Genomic DNA, 16,059 nt, shown 5'->3' on the forward strand with positions numbered 1-16,059 from the left:
TCTAAGGAAATATAATTTTCTTAATGAATTTGGTTGTTGTTGGGCAGTCTTATAAATTACCTAGCATGTGATTTCTACCGGAAACGCATTAATCTACTCTGAAGATATCCCTTTGTGATACACAACATATCAACTGTTAATCAAAGCATAATTATGTGTATCAAATGGAGGTTACTGTATAGTACAATAACTCAGAAATGTCCCATGTTTCATATGAGAAAAATGTTCACTATCGGAGCATCTTGTTTCATCTCCGGTTACTTTTGATCCCATGATATTTTCCAACTTATTAGGATGTCTCCTCGTTAATTATCTTTGTTTGTTCCGAATTTGACTTCAGATTTGTCCTATTGTTGTGACGCTGTATCATTATTGTTTTTTCGAGTTTACTGTTGTATATGGTGTAGTATGCGTTCATAATGCCGGTGTGATCGTTATGAGAATATCGGCTAAAAAATGAAATTGATAAAATTTTCAATATTGGTCATCTACGTCGTTCTTATTCAACATAGATACTATTACTTTCGATTTATTTTAATGTTCAGGAGATTGGGAAAACAGACTTTCACTTCGCTTAAAATCATCAATAGAATTACCAAGAAGCAACTAATTGGGGGAAAAAAATGTAAATGCAGGAAGCCAAACAAATAAAACGTTTTATTACACCATATGACCATTGTTTCCATTAAGGATTCATCATTGCTACTTAAGGTCAGAAGGTCATAGAATAAAAAAGACCTGTCCAAAATATTCCGAAACATAATTTATGTGGAATACAGAAAAAAAGAGAGGAAAATATGCTCATAAAAACCCTTTATATAAACTTTATTTATTTTACAACAATTATGAAACAAGTTATTTCAAATTATATTAATCACTTTTGTTGGCCGGTATTTTAGCGTGCAGGGGGTCTTCATGTGGGAGGAAACCGGAGTACCCGGAGAAAACCCTTTACAACGTTAAAATACGAATGTACGTAAACATATCTAATAGCGTTCTTATGTGTGCTTCTTATAGCGTATCCGGCCCTTTAAATTGTGTATGAGCGTGATCATGTACAACCCGCACCTTTTAATAGTTATGCTTGCCACCATTCAGAAAGTTGAGTTACTTTAAATTATTCAGAACCTGTGTAGCTAATTCTGTCAACTCTTTAAGGAACATGACAAACAAATTTCTGTATTGATATTCCAATGTACATGTTGGGGTATTATCAAATACATACAGATATATTGTCATGATATAATAATCAATGTCCTTCAAGCACCAACTGAAATTCGTTTAACGCTCTCCACTTCCAATGCATGCGGCTATCTTTTTAATTTCGAATTTGCTCTCCTGAACTTTTAGTAAAGTCATTGTATATGATAAATACGTGAACCTTATGTCTATATATTTTTTAACAATGAATGGCTGTGTGTAAGCTATTCATTTCATTTTACTTATCTAACGAGTGCTATAGATGTAGATTTAGGATTTGGCGTCATTTGGGTCATTATCTATTTTGTCAAACCTCGAAATAATGTTTGCTGTATAAATATAACTAGAAAGTGTATATTTGTCATGTCTCCTCATGGCGGAAAGATTAAAACTATAAGATTTCTCTTAACAAAAGATTATTCTATTTATATATCAACTTATTTTCAATGATTGTCATAAGACATTGAGCTTCCCGAGTAAGGTAGGGTAGTTTTTAGTATTGAATTAAACATATTTCAACCAATGCTTTGTTGAAGTGATGATCATATAACATATCTCAATGGACATATATTGGTTTAATACTGGGCGTGTCTAAACTGTTTATTGACTTTTGAATTAGGTCAATACTGTATATCTATTTAATATACCTAAAAAATCAATAGATGTTCTAAAGAGGTGTAGCTGGGTCGATAAATCATCGTATGGACTTATGAAATGTTAATAATACTTTTTATAATATAATCTCTTCACATTTGAACTAGTATCTGTATTATTTCCCTGGAATAATGAAACTGTTGTGACGTAAACAAAGTTAAGATATTGTTTGATTTCTTATAATTAAATTAAAAAAAGGTTATATAGATTATCTCATTATCTCCTTATCTCTTACCTTATCTCTCCTTAAGGATCCTTGGACAAGTTCGTCCTATTTATACGTCATTTAATTATCAATAAACACTCAAGCTAAACTTTCCTTATACACCCAATATTACATCTCGACACTGCCAATTATCTGATCATAAAACCAGATTTTGTTGACATGACGTGCTAGGTGATAGTTAACGGCTCACATCTCACTATTAAGGCTTCTGACCTAACACTGTACACATACAGTAACGTTGTGAAGTAGAGCACCAATAGATAAGTACACAAATAAATACGACTCCAATCACCGTGCTGTCAGGTTTATACCGTTACATGGGCTCAAAATCACTATGTATCGGGTACTTTATGTAACCCTACCTATTAAAATATAAAAAATATAAAAAAAAAGTCAAACATAGACTGTGACTTTCATAGACTGGAATTGCCAAGGATGTGATGTCGTGAGATGACTCGCGAATGTTTAGTATTTTGGAAAAAAAAGACAAACAGTTAAAAACATTTCATTCCTCATAGTTAAATTAACATTGAAGATAACTGTTAAATCACATTATTGTATTTGTTAAATGAAAACTCCCCGGGTGCGTTATGCAAATAAATTCCAGCACAAAATTCAGCAAAACGATAACTAAAAAAAAACTCGTTGCAAAGACGTGTTCTTAGAAACGTAATCCCAAATGTTTTAGGCCATCACATCCTAACTACGTTAACAAAAACATCAAGAATGAAAGAAAGACAGAAAGGAAAAGAAAGAAAGAAAGAAAGAAGGAAGGAAGGAAGGAAGGAAGGAAGGAAGGAAGGAAGGGTTGTACCGGCGGTTTTGCGGTCAATGGTCCACCACTGATCCGCCAAGGAATAGCAGACAGAACACTCAACACATAACTCAGGACATACCAGTAAGACAGAATGTTAACCAACCGAAAACAGCAATCAGTCTCAGGTTGAAGAATCTAACGTCATCATATATAAGTCAATTGATCTATATCAAACATTTAACGAGGAGAGGTAGAAGTGAACAAGTCCTTGTAACAGACGTGTTTGGTCTGATTTTAACAATGTTATATATTACGTTGTATAGTTGTTCTGACACGTGTGCACTTTAAAGATAACCTGTTGAGTAGTTAAACACTTTGCAGTTTACAAGTGCATGTGCGTTCGTGACGACGCATGTTTACTCTAACTTATCCTGCAGAATGTGCTTGAGCATTTGTATGTCATATGACACTTTATGACGCATTATACATTTTATTGTTTATAATACGAACGTAAAAAAAAGAGTTAAACACTTATGTCGGAGACATTGATTTTAAAAGCCAAAACATTTTATGACTTTAACAACAGCAAGTAAAATATTCGGTTAGATTATCTTTAATATATCAGCAACATAAAGCTGTTAAACATAAAAATTGTGGAAAAAGTCAAAAGAATAATTTTCAAATTTGGGAGCCTGTTTTTTTCATGTATTTATGTTGTTTACTTCCTTAGCTTCAGTCAGGTAGTTAGAGTTTGTGTGGTGTATTTAAATAATATTGATGATACGATTCATAGATAAGGCGTATACGCATTAAGTATGTTACATAATATTTTAGACTCCTTTAAGCTGTGTCATCGTTGTTGACTATTTATCCAGTATATATATCGATTAATTAGAAGTTGTTATTTGTTATCATGTTTCCATGCTAATAATTAGAAACTAAACAGTTAAAAATACCTTCACAATATTTAACTTGTAGATTCAGGTGAGAAAATACAGATTTATAACTGAAATAAAGTTACATATTTGTTCAATCACCGCAAAGCGTTTTCGAGATACTGTAGTACAAGATAATTCACCCTGAACGAAAAAGATACGGCTTGCAGTTCAAATTTTATCAAGCATTTTTGTGAACTTGTCAAGTTCGTACAAGCATAGTTTGAATAAAAAATGTACCTCACTTTCTATTAAATACTTCGCACATAGATTCACGGTAAAACATGTTTTAATTTAATTGATTTTACTCATCCTTACGGCTGTCAAAATTGCACGTCTTCATGTCCACGTACTATTTAGTACCCTAGTTTTAGATAATTTTGTATGCAGGCATGTTGATTGTGTGATAAGTGACAAATATTTACGCCATTATCATATCCCTCTGCCGATCACGGGTGTGTTATTTGGTCTGGATGTATATAATCTTGATTCTGTCATTTTCAAGTATGTTTCCTTTCATCTTCAGATGTATAATTAACAAAAAATGCCACGTCTACGTGCCTTGTTTTGACTTCATGATTTTAGCACATTGGAAAAAATGTATGTCAATATCACTTGTATGTGAAAATATGTAGAAATACTAAACAAAATTTGGATTTCGAATACGCTTTGGTCTAAGTGCTTTGACACAAACGATATTAGCCGTGCCTGTTTTAAGGTAACTTGATAAAAATGTTGTGGGTATATCACAATTTACTATGATTGACACCCCTTTCTTTGTTTAATTATGCAATAGACAGCTTGAGTACACATAAATACGTTTTAAGTTTAATATAAATGTTTGCACAATTAAGACGACGCAGACTCCACAAAAATCCAATAAACGGAACCAGATCCCGAGGAAGATTAATTATATCACCACATAAGGAACCCGTCAGAATCAAGGACATTATTTCGCCTACATTTTCACCTGAATGCAATCATTTAAGGATTGAAAGCTGTGCTGAATGTTTACATAGAATAGTTATCGCAATAAACCAAGCTTCTTTTCTTGACCACAATTAATAATTTGAGTATTTTATCGTGGTGTTGACATATGTTGTGTGTTATTAAATCATCAATTAACTTTTTTACTCATAAAGTAAACTTCAAATGGTCATTATATGTTTCTCTGCATGTTTTGAATACAGTTTGCATAATGATTTCTATACAATTGTTTTAAATATCAATTTCACTTTTTAAATGTTGATATACGCTAATCAATACTAAAAATAGTAACGTTGAATTTGCTTTTGTGGTTAGATTCTATGAAAACATTTATTTGAAAACATTCCCATACCCTTGGACTAACGATTTTATGGATTTGTATAAACTGACAGCAGTTAGTTCGATAAGATGATATAATTCTTATTGAAACAAGTAGCCCATGGCATACACGTTTAATGCATTTACTAGTTTAGGAACGCCGAAAGCTTTTTTCCAAACTTAAACATGTATAATACTTTGTTTTCTTTCAATTGGTATTTATATCCAGTACGATAGAACAACAGACAAAATACTTTCCCCTGTGATGTTTTTGTAGCTTTACTACAAAAATGCTACAAAAGCATGAGTACTGTAGAAGTTTTTGAATTCAGTACGTCTAGTTCAGTAACACATTGAAGTGGTTGTATTTTTTTTATAACGCTCAGTGTATGCATAACAAGACTGCTCGACGACAAAGTTCCAAAGAAGTAATTAAATTGAATTCTCAAAAGAATATTAAGGATAAACTTAAACTCCGCAGAGTAAGAATTTTCAATGAAATCGGAAATTATCTGTTTAATCATATATGCATAATGTTTGTTCTATGATCATAGGATACTAATTAGATATCCCTATACTGTAGGGTTAAAGTGTTTGATTAATACGGAAGCTTTGTCTGCATAAAAATAAGACTTATTTGATATACAAATTACATGACATAATGTATATACATCTTGTCAATGTAATGATAATTCACATTAAAGCAGATATTTACGCAGTGCTTTGTCCTTGTGCAAATATTTCAAATTGAATTTACCCACCGAGCTTTCATTCTCTTTCGATTTTTATTCATCAGAACTGTGTATTAATACAATACATATACATTTTCAGAAGAGTCACGTTTATTGAACGCTTTTAAACGTCAAGACATATTTTTTCATTTCAGGTTTGCCCTCTACCAAAAACCTGCAGCGGACTATACATGTATACCGTTTTATTGCAATATACACGTTTACAAAATCTTTTACTATCCATATTATTACTTATAAGACTTTTAAGCTCTGTTTCATTTCTTTAAATGTACTGATGACACGCATGATTTTGATTTCACTTCTTCTTTGACATGACAAATAGTCAAAAAGTAAACATCTGTGCTAACACAGGAGGCCGAATTCGACTTCGAGAACAAAAGAAATCGATAATACATCAGAACTTAAGAAGAACTGTCATTAACACTCTACTAACAATCGCAGGCGGAGCCACCTGACCGAAAAGTTAAGTGTTTCCGGCGCCATTTTAGGTACCCTTAGGATGTCTGACGTCATATCAGGATTCTGAGTTCGTTGGTGCCCTACATAATATAATTAGTCACGTATGTCTGGAATTCCAGGAACAGAGGAGTATCAGAGTGAATATAGTCATAATTCAAACAGTACAGTGTGTATTGAATACAATTCCGCATAGAGGATATTAAACAAAGTTTACTCAAATGAATAGAGGTCTGCTGCTGATAAAAAAAAAAATCTTTTGAAAAGACCAATCAAATATGTCATTGATGTTTAAAAGATTGTTTTACATGCTAAAACCTGGAAATAAAAAAAAAAATCATTTATTGGCAACGTCTTATCTTTGGTTATAGCTACACTCATATCAGGAATTCAAATAGCTTGCATTAAACGCAATGATGTAATGTTTAAGGTAGTTCCTCTTAAATGTCTAATACAGATATTTCTGACAATGGCATCCCATTTTTTGACATTTGGTGTCATTTGAACACAAAGGCATTATCAGGCTGAGAAACCAACTGCTACATACCGGCTGGATCATCCAATATTTGTTCTATCGAAATGCACTGATATATTAGAGTACGTTTCAACTATAAGACGCATGTTTGAAGTTGTTGAAATTGTATACTTCGTCACGTATAAATAGATGGGTAAATGTTTATTTTATATCTGTACAAAAGTTGCTAACCACTTTTCTGTTGTTTTAACTGTTTTTATTTTTTGGCATTCTCAATTTCTGGTATATTTCTATAGCATCTGATCTATAAACTCATGTTCTTTGGTAGTGAATTCTAGTGTTAGTTTAGGGTTAGTTTTTCTACTTGGAACACAAATTATACAATGTGTTGTGCTATGTACATAGTATGTACATAAAACGGAATCTGATATAATTGCAGCCTTGTAGATATGTGCTCCTTTATATTTATCTTTGTCAGAAATGTTCCAACACCATCTATTTTATCAATATAATGCACGACGCCTCCTATCACTGTTAGTGTCAGCACTTCGATATTTATATAACTGAATGTATATATTTGTACAACGTCTATCGAGAAACGGCGTACTTTTAATTTATTTTGAGACATGAGAAAAATAATACGTATTGTACCTTTCGGATATAACATGTAACCGTGATCAAATTCTATTTACGAACAAACTTACGGTGTGCTAAGAGATTAAGATCTTGTTTGTTTAAATTAAAAACTGGTCTATAATTTCAGAATTTTACAATGTATTTCCTGGACAATATTACATTTCAAAACAAAGTTTTGATTCAAACTGGCCACGAAGTTCTGTCTATGTCTGAAATGAAACATGGTTATGTATATTTGATTTATAGACTGAACCTCAATTAAATAAGAGCTCAAGCGGTTTCTTTCATTTGCGGATGCGGTTGTTTTATTTGTGAGCAAATGTATTTCCGTGTTTTTAAATACAATAAAACGTGTTTGTTTATTAGATATCCAAGCTTTCGGCGTTTAAGTATGACACAGTATATGTTAGTTGTATTTAATAATGCTAGAAACATAAAGTAATATAACCCCTATTTGAAAAGTTAGTTTGTTGATACGGGAAGCCAAACAAAATAAGCATTTACTGCTCACTAACGCTACTTTGTTTATGTATGATTTATCATTGTTACTACGATCAAAACAATGAAAAGACATTCCAGAAATGCCCCGAAACATGTAATACAATGCAGTACAAAGGGAAGGGTCTTATAAAACCCTTGAATACGTAAACATTTAAAAAGTAATGATACAGCAGAGTATTCATTCTTAAACCTGCGTTTCATGTAAACACATCATACATTATGTTAATACGCAGTTTTATTACTCAAATTTCTCTTTCCAGATGAATTAGCATTTTGATTAACTGGTTTAGTATTTACAACTTAATTCAGATTTTTTTTATTAAGAATTGAGACGACTTTTCTAATAAGACCGATAGTGTATTCTATTCGGACCATTTATATTAAATTTCAAAATAAATAATGAAAACTTTGAGTAATTGATTTCACGATCTTAATGTCAGAGTTGATCACGTCTTGTTAAATACGTGCAACGAGTAAGAGGTAAAATTAAATTTCGGAGTTAATTATATTATGTTGACATTTAAGGTGGGACATACGTGACACTGGCAAACGTAATCTTAGAGTTAGATAAAGAACACATTTAAAAAATGTCTTTGATTGATATAAAACATTAAATTCTGGACATTTTGGAATTTATTTCTCTTTTTATTGCGATTATTATTTAATGCAAATGAAATCAAAGCAGGCATATTGAATAGTGACATTTTAAGTGCTCGTTAATGGGAGGGAAGGCACACCATTGACAATAGTAATACCTTTAACATGATTTACGATGCACAATGGTTAAATCGCTGCACAACACATTCTTGATTTTACGTAAATGGGATTAATTTCCGCCGTTTTATGTGTCCAGAAAGCAAATAAAAGAATTATCCTCTTTTAAGGGACATTTGGCAGACTTATTCAATTAGGAATGATTTTAAACATTGCGTTTTTGCAGATGTGTGATAGACGTGTTTACATCATATACAAAATTGTCAGCAATATTCATATCTGCGTATTTACATATGTACTGCGATGGTTCATGCTAGAAAAAAGATACCAATTTTGCTTAAGAATAAAATAATTGAACTCAGCCACTCAAACAGTCTGCCATAACATGTAAACTTTGGGCCACAAGCATTGAAGCATTGGGCTAATACATCAGATAATTTGGCCAAAGTCATAAAACATTGTTTCCGAAGACATGTTTACACAGCGCCCAAGAACATGTGAACATTGAGCCCTTAGACATGAAACTTTGGGCACACAGATACGTAGACAATGGACAAAAACATATAAACACCAGGCCCTAAGACATGAAAACATTGGGCCCAAAAAAAATGGGTACACAGGTTTGAAAATAATCGGCCAAAACATGTAATGTAAAAACAATTGGCCCCAAAGACGAGTGAAAAAACATTTGAGCATGATTTTAATTATAAATTGTAAAATTACAAACTTGACCTTTGTATTGAACCTTTACCTTACTTATCATATGTCTATGACCGTTTTGCAGTGCAACTATACGTTTATCCGGGTACAAGAACATTTTTGACGGTCAAAGTATGTATTCTTACGGGGTATTGTTTTTAATGAGTCCGGATTAGAAAGTTCAAAATATTTGGATAGATGATTTGTTTTAGAAATATGACAAAGCAGCAATATAGTAATGAAGTTGTGATGACATTTTATGCATGTGCATTTAACGCTAAAAACCTTTATACTTTTCACGTGGATTCTCATCAGACTGTTGAGTGTGAAGTGTGTGGTGATTTTTATTTCACTCATGTTGCAAATAGTTAAATATTCAGGAAGTCTGTGATACCCGCTAGAAACAAACATTAGCGAAACATGAACACCGTGCAATGAGCGTGAAGTTACTTAAAGTGTTTAGTACGGTACTATACATAATTTTGGCATCTAATTCAAAACATTCTTCAAACTTGCATATCTCTAATATAACTGGCAATGAAGTCAAGCTAAATCGTACAAAGATATATTACGTAACTGAAGTTATTGCAAATGGTAAGTACTTTAGTTAAGAAGGTGCGCTGTGTATTTAAAACTTAAAGCAGACATATCAATATTACATATGACGCATTCTTAAGGAGCAATTACCTATATGGGTTCGAAGAGCGGTAGCCTGCTCGGTGCCACTTCGTGATCGTATGGGGGCAACTGATAAGGAGCACTTATAGAATCAGGTTGTCCTGTGCTTCAAAAATGCCAAAGAGAGTGAAAAAGACTTGCATTTTGTCATTCTTTATCAAGTCTTTAATTGTATTGATGTCTCCATATAAGTACTTCTGGTTAACTAAATTAAGAATCATATGATCGATCGGATTTTGTGCTGCCGTCTTTTTAGTAAATGATATATCAGCTTGGGGTACGTTAGAGTGGTGTCTGAGTAGTTTTACAATCAGTTGACACCTTAGTTATGTAATGCTATCTGTTACAGAGCAAACATTTAAGTCGTATAAACATTTTCTTTTCAGAAATATAGAACAATCATCTCAAAAAGTTCGCAGACTCAGCAATTGAGTTCTATTTAAATAATTAGATATCAATATTTTTTACATCTATATTTTTTATACAATCAATGCTTTACGCATATTGAGGTTATACACTTAACTTTAATAGGAAATCAATGATATGACTAATGATTACTTAAACAGATAGTTGAGCACAAGAAATGGCGTGTCAACGCTATAAAGCAAGAATAATGACTTTTTACTGCTGTTTGTTTAGATCAACTAAAAAACCCATTTGCGCATTGATTAAATAAAGGAAACTGCACACCTGTTTAACCTACCAATATCAATATATAAAAGAGATAATTCACTAGACAATATCGCGATTTGTAATCGAAACCAGATATTAATTCCTATGACGTATACTGCAAATAGTTATCAGAAATAGGATAAAGGATAGGTGCCTATAAGGCTGTTTTTTGAGCCCCTTCATTACCGGTTTTTCATCTGATTTGTATCTTATTGTATTACCTTCGAAAGGACTACTGCCAAAGCTTGATTGAAAGTGAGTCTCTGGGGCGACAAAAGGGGTTGAAATAAATCAAATATATCAGGTTTGTTTTCCAAAATATGACCAAAAAAGACAAAATATAGTTTTTGTTTAAGAAAATAATGTATAAATAATACACACATTGATAGACATCGACAGTAGTCACAACGCTAGCTTGAGACTATATCCACAGACCGGTAGACATCGACAGTAGTCACAACGCTAGTAGCTTGAGACTATATCCACTGACCCGGTAAACATCGACAGTCGTCACAACGCTAGCTTGAGACTATATCCACATACCCGGTAGACATCGACAGTAGTCACAACGCTAGCTTGAGACTATATCCACAGACCCGGTAGATACGACAGTAGTCACAACGCTAGCTTGAGACTATATCCACAGACCCGGTAGATACGACAAGAGACACAACGCTAGCTTGAGACTATATCCACAGACCCGGTAGATACGACAAGAGACACAACGCTAGCTTGAGACTATATCCACAGACCCGGTAGACTTCGACAGTAGTCACAACGCTAGCTTGAGACTATATCCACAGACCGGTAGACATCGACGGTAGTCACAACGCTAGTAGCTTGAGACTATATCCACTGACCCGGTAAACATCGACAGTCGTCACAACGCTAGCTTGAGACTATATCCACAGACTCGGTAAACATCGACAGTAGTCACAACGCTAGTAGCTTGAGACTATATCCACTGACACGGTAAACATCGACAGTCGTCACAACGCTAGCTTGAGACTATATCCACAGACGCGGTAGACATCGACAGTAGTCACAACGCTACCTTGAGACTATATCCACAGACCCGGTAATCATCGACAGTAGTCACAACGCTAGCTTGAGACTATATCCACAGACCCGGTAGACATCGACAGTAGTCAAAACGCTAGCTTGAGACTACATCCACAGACCCGGTAGACATCGACAGTAGTCACAACGCTAGCTTGAGACTATATCCACAGACCCGGTAGACACTGACAGAAGGCACAACTTTTTGTTTTAAATATCCTGCTTTTTTTTCTTTTTTTTTTATGTATTTACCGTGTAGTTTCATTTCGTCTGTCTACATGTTCCTGCCATTTTAATTGTTTTGATTCCTATTTTGAATTGAACCAAGGCATCAATCTATTGTTGTGGCATATATCTACTATATTGCACAGTGAATTTGTACGTGTACATTGTATTTAAATTTAAACAATACATATGATGTAATTTACTTTATATAACTCCGTAATGATAACGATACTACTTATGCAATCAAGTATTTATAATCTTTTTTATGCGAGCTCGTACCTTCTAAAAGTGACCTATTGTGTCCCTTGTATCTATGCATGAAAGGCTCTTTATAGGCTATCATAGATTTTATACTTTTATTATGGCATTCCTACTTTACATATAATACCCAAAGTTAATAGATATATCTAAATCTATATAGAGAGATACAGTATATATAAATGAACTATAGATATATTAAAATGAAACAAAATATGTCTACATGAAATTCGATATCACGAAAAGAAACAGATAAATGAAAATATACTCAAGATATCTGAAAGGGTTTGGTAATGTCGATATATTTAACATTGTAAAGATATGTCATATGCTTAGACTATTTATAACATATCTCATCAGATAATAATTATTATGTATCAAGAAGATTATGATAAATATCAATAAGAAAATATATGTGATGTCCTTTTTTGGTATTCAATTAAGTTCGCTTGCCAAAATGTATACTTATAGATCAATAGCTGCAGAGACATTTTTTCTCCTTTGATCCCACCAATGAACAAAACAAACTATATTTTTGTATGAAAAATCAATAAAGAACACTATTACAAGGTACACCATTTGATTAAGGAAGAAATAGTTATCCTTAAATATATCTGACTTTCCGCTTCTATCGGGTCACTGTATTCATTAAAGAATTTTTTTCGATGTGTCCTTCATATATATTGCTGTTCTTCATTCTAACACGTTAGAGTCGTGATCGACTTAAAGTGTGGAGGGCTATAGCAATCCACTCGAATTATAATAAAATATCATGTTTCCAAATAATATACATGCATTATCTTGTCATAAGATGATAGAAAGAAGAACAAGCACAGACATCGTCCTTCATAAAAAAAAAGCATATCTGAAGCATACCTCCTAACTTTGACCGATTTGTCATCAACATCATACAAAGTGTGCTAATCAGCACAAGTAATGTAATGGTCTCAAGCTTGAAATTGACCCTCTTCGAAATTCTAGGGTTGACGCTTACTCATATTCTCTGCATTCTTGGAATAGATCATGACACATTCAAAGGTGCACGGTCAGTTATTTTTCCGATAAAAGAAAACTGACCGATAGCTGGGACAATGCATAGCCTTTGAAGATTACAGAGGAGCATCAACAAGATTCAAGATTTCAAGATTTTTTTATTACGCTCTGACACACAAAGTGTGTAACAAGAGGTCAAACAAAATAACATCAATCAAAGCCGGTCTATTTTACCGTTACGTTGCCGAGCGATTATTTTGATATACATTTAAAGGCAACACTAGTTTACTTATATTAGCCATAAGGTGGCGCGTACAGAATAAACAAAATTAGGTTTATTCCTCCATTTCATTGATAAATAGAGAAATATGTACTATCTGATTAATATGATATTAGACCCAACGGTCCATGGGTATTTTATTCAGATTATCTGTTTACTGAACTGATACATATGCCTTAACTCATTCTATATTCAATAGATAACGACCTTTGATAGCGTGACGGTAAATATTTTGTATGGTTGGGTGACCTCTGATATCTGAATGACCTTCTTCAAATATATTCAACACAAAAAGTTGATGGTTTGACGACATCTAATGTCTAAATGATCTTTCTCGAAAGTATTCAACCTTAAAAATAATCAAAAATGAATGAAATACTCTTTTCTGGAACTATATTGGAATTAAGTTCGTATAATGGCTTCCATTTGTATCAGGACTTCTTGCGAACATTTTCTTTCTGAACCTAGGCATATTGTCATAGCAAGTTTTAAACATGTCTGAATTATAGAAAATATTGATCTTATAAAATGGACTTCGGTATGTAGAGATGGGTAACATTGACCAGATCTAAATATAAAATATAAACTTTATATAATTTACAACAATAATGAAAAACAAATCATCAATTTGATTTAATCACATTTGTTGGCCCGGATAGGAGCACACGAGGGGTCATAATGTAGGAGGAACCCTGACTTACTGCAGAAATAAACCCACGTGGTCGGCCATGTCACCCGTATAATTATTCACATCCGAGCATGGAATCGAACCCCGGTTGTCCCGCTGAAAGGCGAGTGAGCTATTTAATTCGCCTGCGTAACCACACCAGAGGTTGGCCTGATCGGATCCACGGCATGATCTCAAAAGTCCAAAACTGATCTACAACGCCAATTGCAACACTCGTGAACTGTTTCTTTTCCTTTGGTATTCCCTTACAAAAATGTTTAAACTCTTTTCTGCTCCCTTTTAATTCCAGGTTTGGTTTAGTGAGATACGTCCCGTTTTTTTTACGTTCTATCATTTATATATGTATAAAAGGTCGTTAATTAATATCATAAACATAAATAAATAACATAAACGAATTTATAAAATTTTCATTTTCGTTATGTTAGATATATGTAAAACGATTTCATTTGAATGAACAAGTCATCAATGGTTAAAATGCTTTCTTGGTGTAATTAATAATAAAAGCAATTAATTTACCCTGCTATCGATCGGGTTTTCACTTTGGAATAGCTCATTTAAGGGTCAGGAAATTTATCTAGGGACAGAGTGAGGATACCATAAGAGGAAAGAAGCTGGCTTGTTAGGGAAAAGTACTAAGGGCAAGATAATGGTTTGTAAGTAAAATACACCAAGGTAAAAACAGATGCTTAGTAAAAAAGAGTATAAACGGAAAGAGTTTGAAATGGAAAGATACCAAGGAAAACAGGAAGGTTTGTGAAGGAAACAAGCAACAGTCACACTCACATCAGCGTAAAACACTGTAAATAATCAGCTAAGTAAGTTCACTGAACATACCTTATTAAATTATGTAACGTTGTCTTCCCGAAAATTCCAAGACACTTGTGACGTATGATATCCTAGGCAGCCTCGCCTGTCCTCTGCTACCCGAGTGTCGACAGATATTGGTTGTGATGGGATTTTAAACGTAGGAACTGGAACCGTCTGTCGGAGTCAACAATATCTATTGATCGCTTGCCGACCTTAAAGGTCTCACAAAGGTGAAATACAGGTAAACGGAACAGAATGAACGCCCATGCTGATTAAAAGAAATCCGGTATAAATGAATTAAAAATAATATCATACAAATATTGTCTCCAAGGTAAATAAGACGTATGCCTTGCAGTTTCCTATAACTATCACTGGTAAGATTTCATTACTTTAATCTTGTTGTACAGCTATGTTTTACAGCTATGTGTCTGTTCACCTTATCATACTTAGACGAAAGACCTTGTGAATGGAACTGGTATTTATATAACTTTATATATTGTAATTAAAACCGTTGCATGTAATACAATTTGTTGTACCTGGTTGTTATCAGATTGTTTACGAGGCTGTGCTTTTATTACCGGTCCTTATGGCATATACTCTCCTTCATGTCACACTCCTTGTGGTGAATCAAAAGATTAATATATTTCTGCAATATTCATTTTATTGGTTTTTATGTGTTTGTACAGCTTATCGGGGGAAACGTCCCATATTGAACGACCCGTGGAAGTAAGTAAGCAGTAAGGAGAAGATTACAATGAGATTAATACGGTAAATTAAAATCATATAGTGTGAAAGTTATCATACGAGGACATTACTACACTGTGTTACTTAATTAGTCTTTAGGACAATATTTGGTTAAGTTCGTCAGAGCCTGGTTAGCTTACCATGTCAGAAACTCAGCTTTCCAAAATAACATGAATCCTAGATGTCTTGAAATTAACAGATTTTTATTAATTCTTCATTTTCTCCTTCTCAGATTTAAAACATTCTATTTTGAATATAGGTTGGGGAATTTGACACTTTTTTCATAAAAGAACATAAATAACCAGTCGTCCTAATGCGTCAAGCTAACAAGACTTTATAAAATCG

At 33.3% G+C, this 16,059-nt stretch overlaps 1 protein-coding gene across 2 annotated transcripts in view; it reads right to left on the bottom strand.

Moving 5' to 3' along the window:
* The window catches only part of LOC110454594, a 33,082-nt gene extending 17,666 nt beyond the window's left edge, over window positions 1-15,416 (bottom strand). The window contains exon 1 of one of the 2 annotated variants that reach the window (XM_021504205.1): window positions 14,998-15,416. The gene's annotated coding sequence lies outside the window, so the exon portion shown is untranslated. Of the gene's footprint in view, window positions 1-2,089; window positions 2,371-14,997 lie in introns of those variants that run through there. The other variant, XM_021504216.1, reaches the window with a different exon arrangement.
* Window positions 15,417-16,059: the final 643 nt, after the last annotated feature.

Source organism: Mizuhopecten yessoensis, unplaced genomic scaffold, assembly GCF_002113885.1.
Source record: "Mizuhopecten yessoensis strain PY_sf001 unplaced genomic scaffold, ASM211388v2 scaffold917, whole genome shotgun sequence".
NCBI classification, from domain to species: domain Eukaryota; kingdom Metazoa; phylum Mollusca; class Bivalvia; order Pectinida; family Pectinidae; genus Mizuhopecten; species Mizuhopecten yessoensis.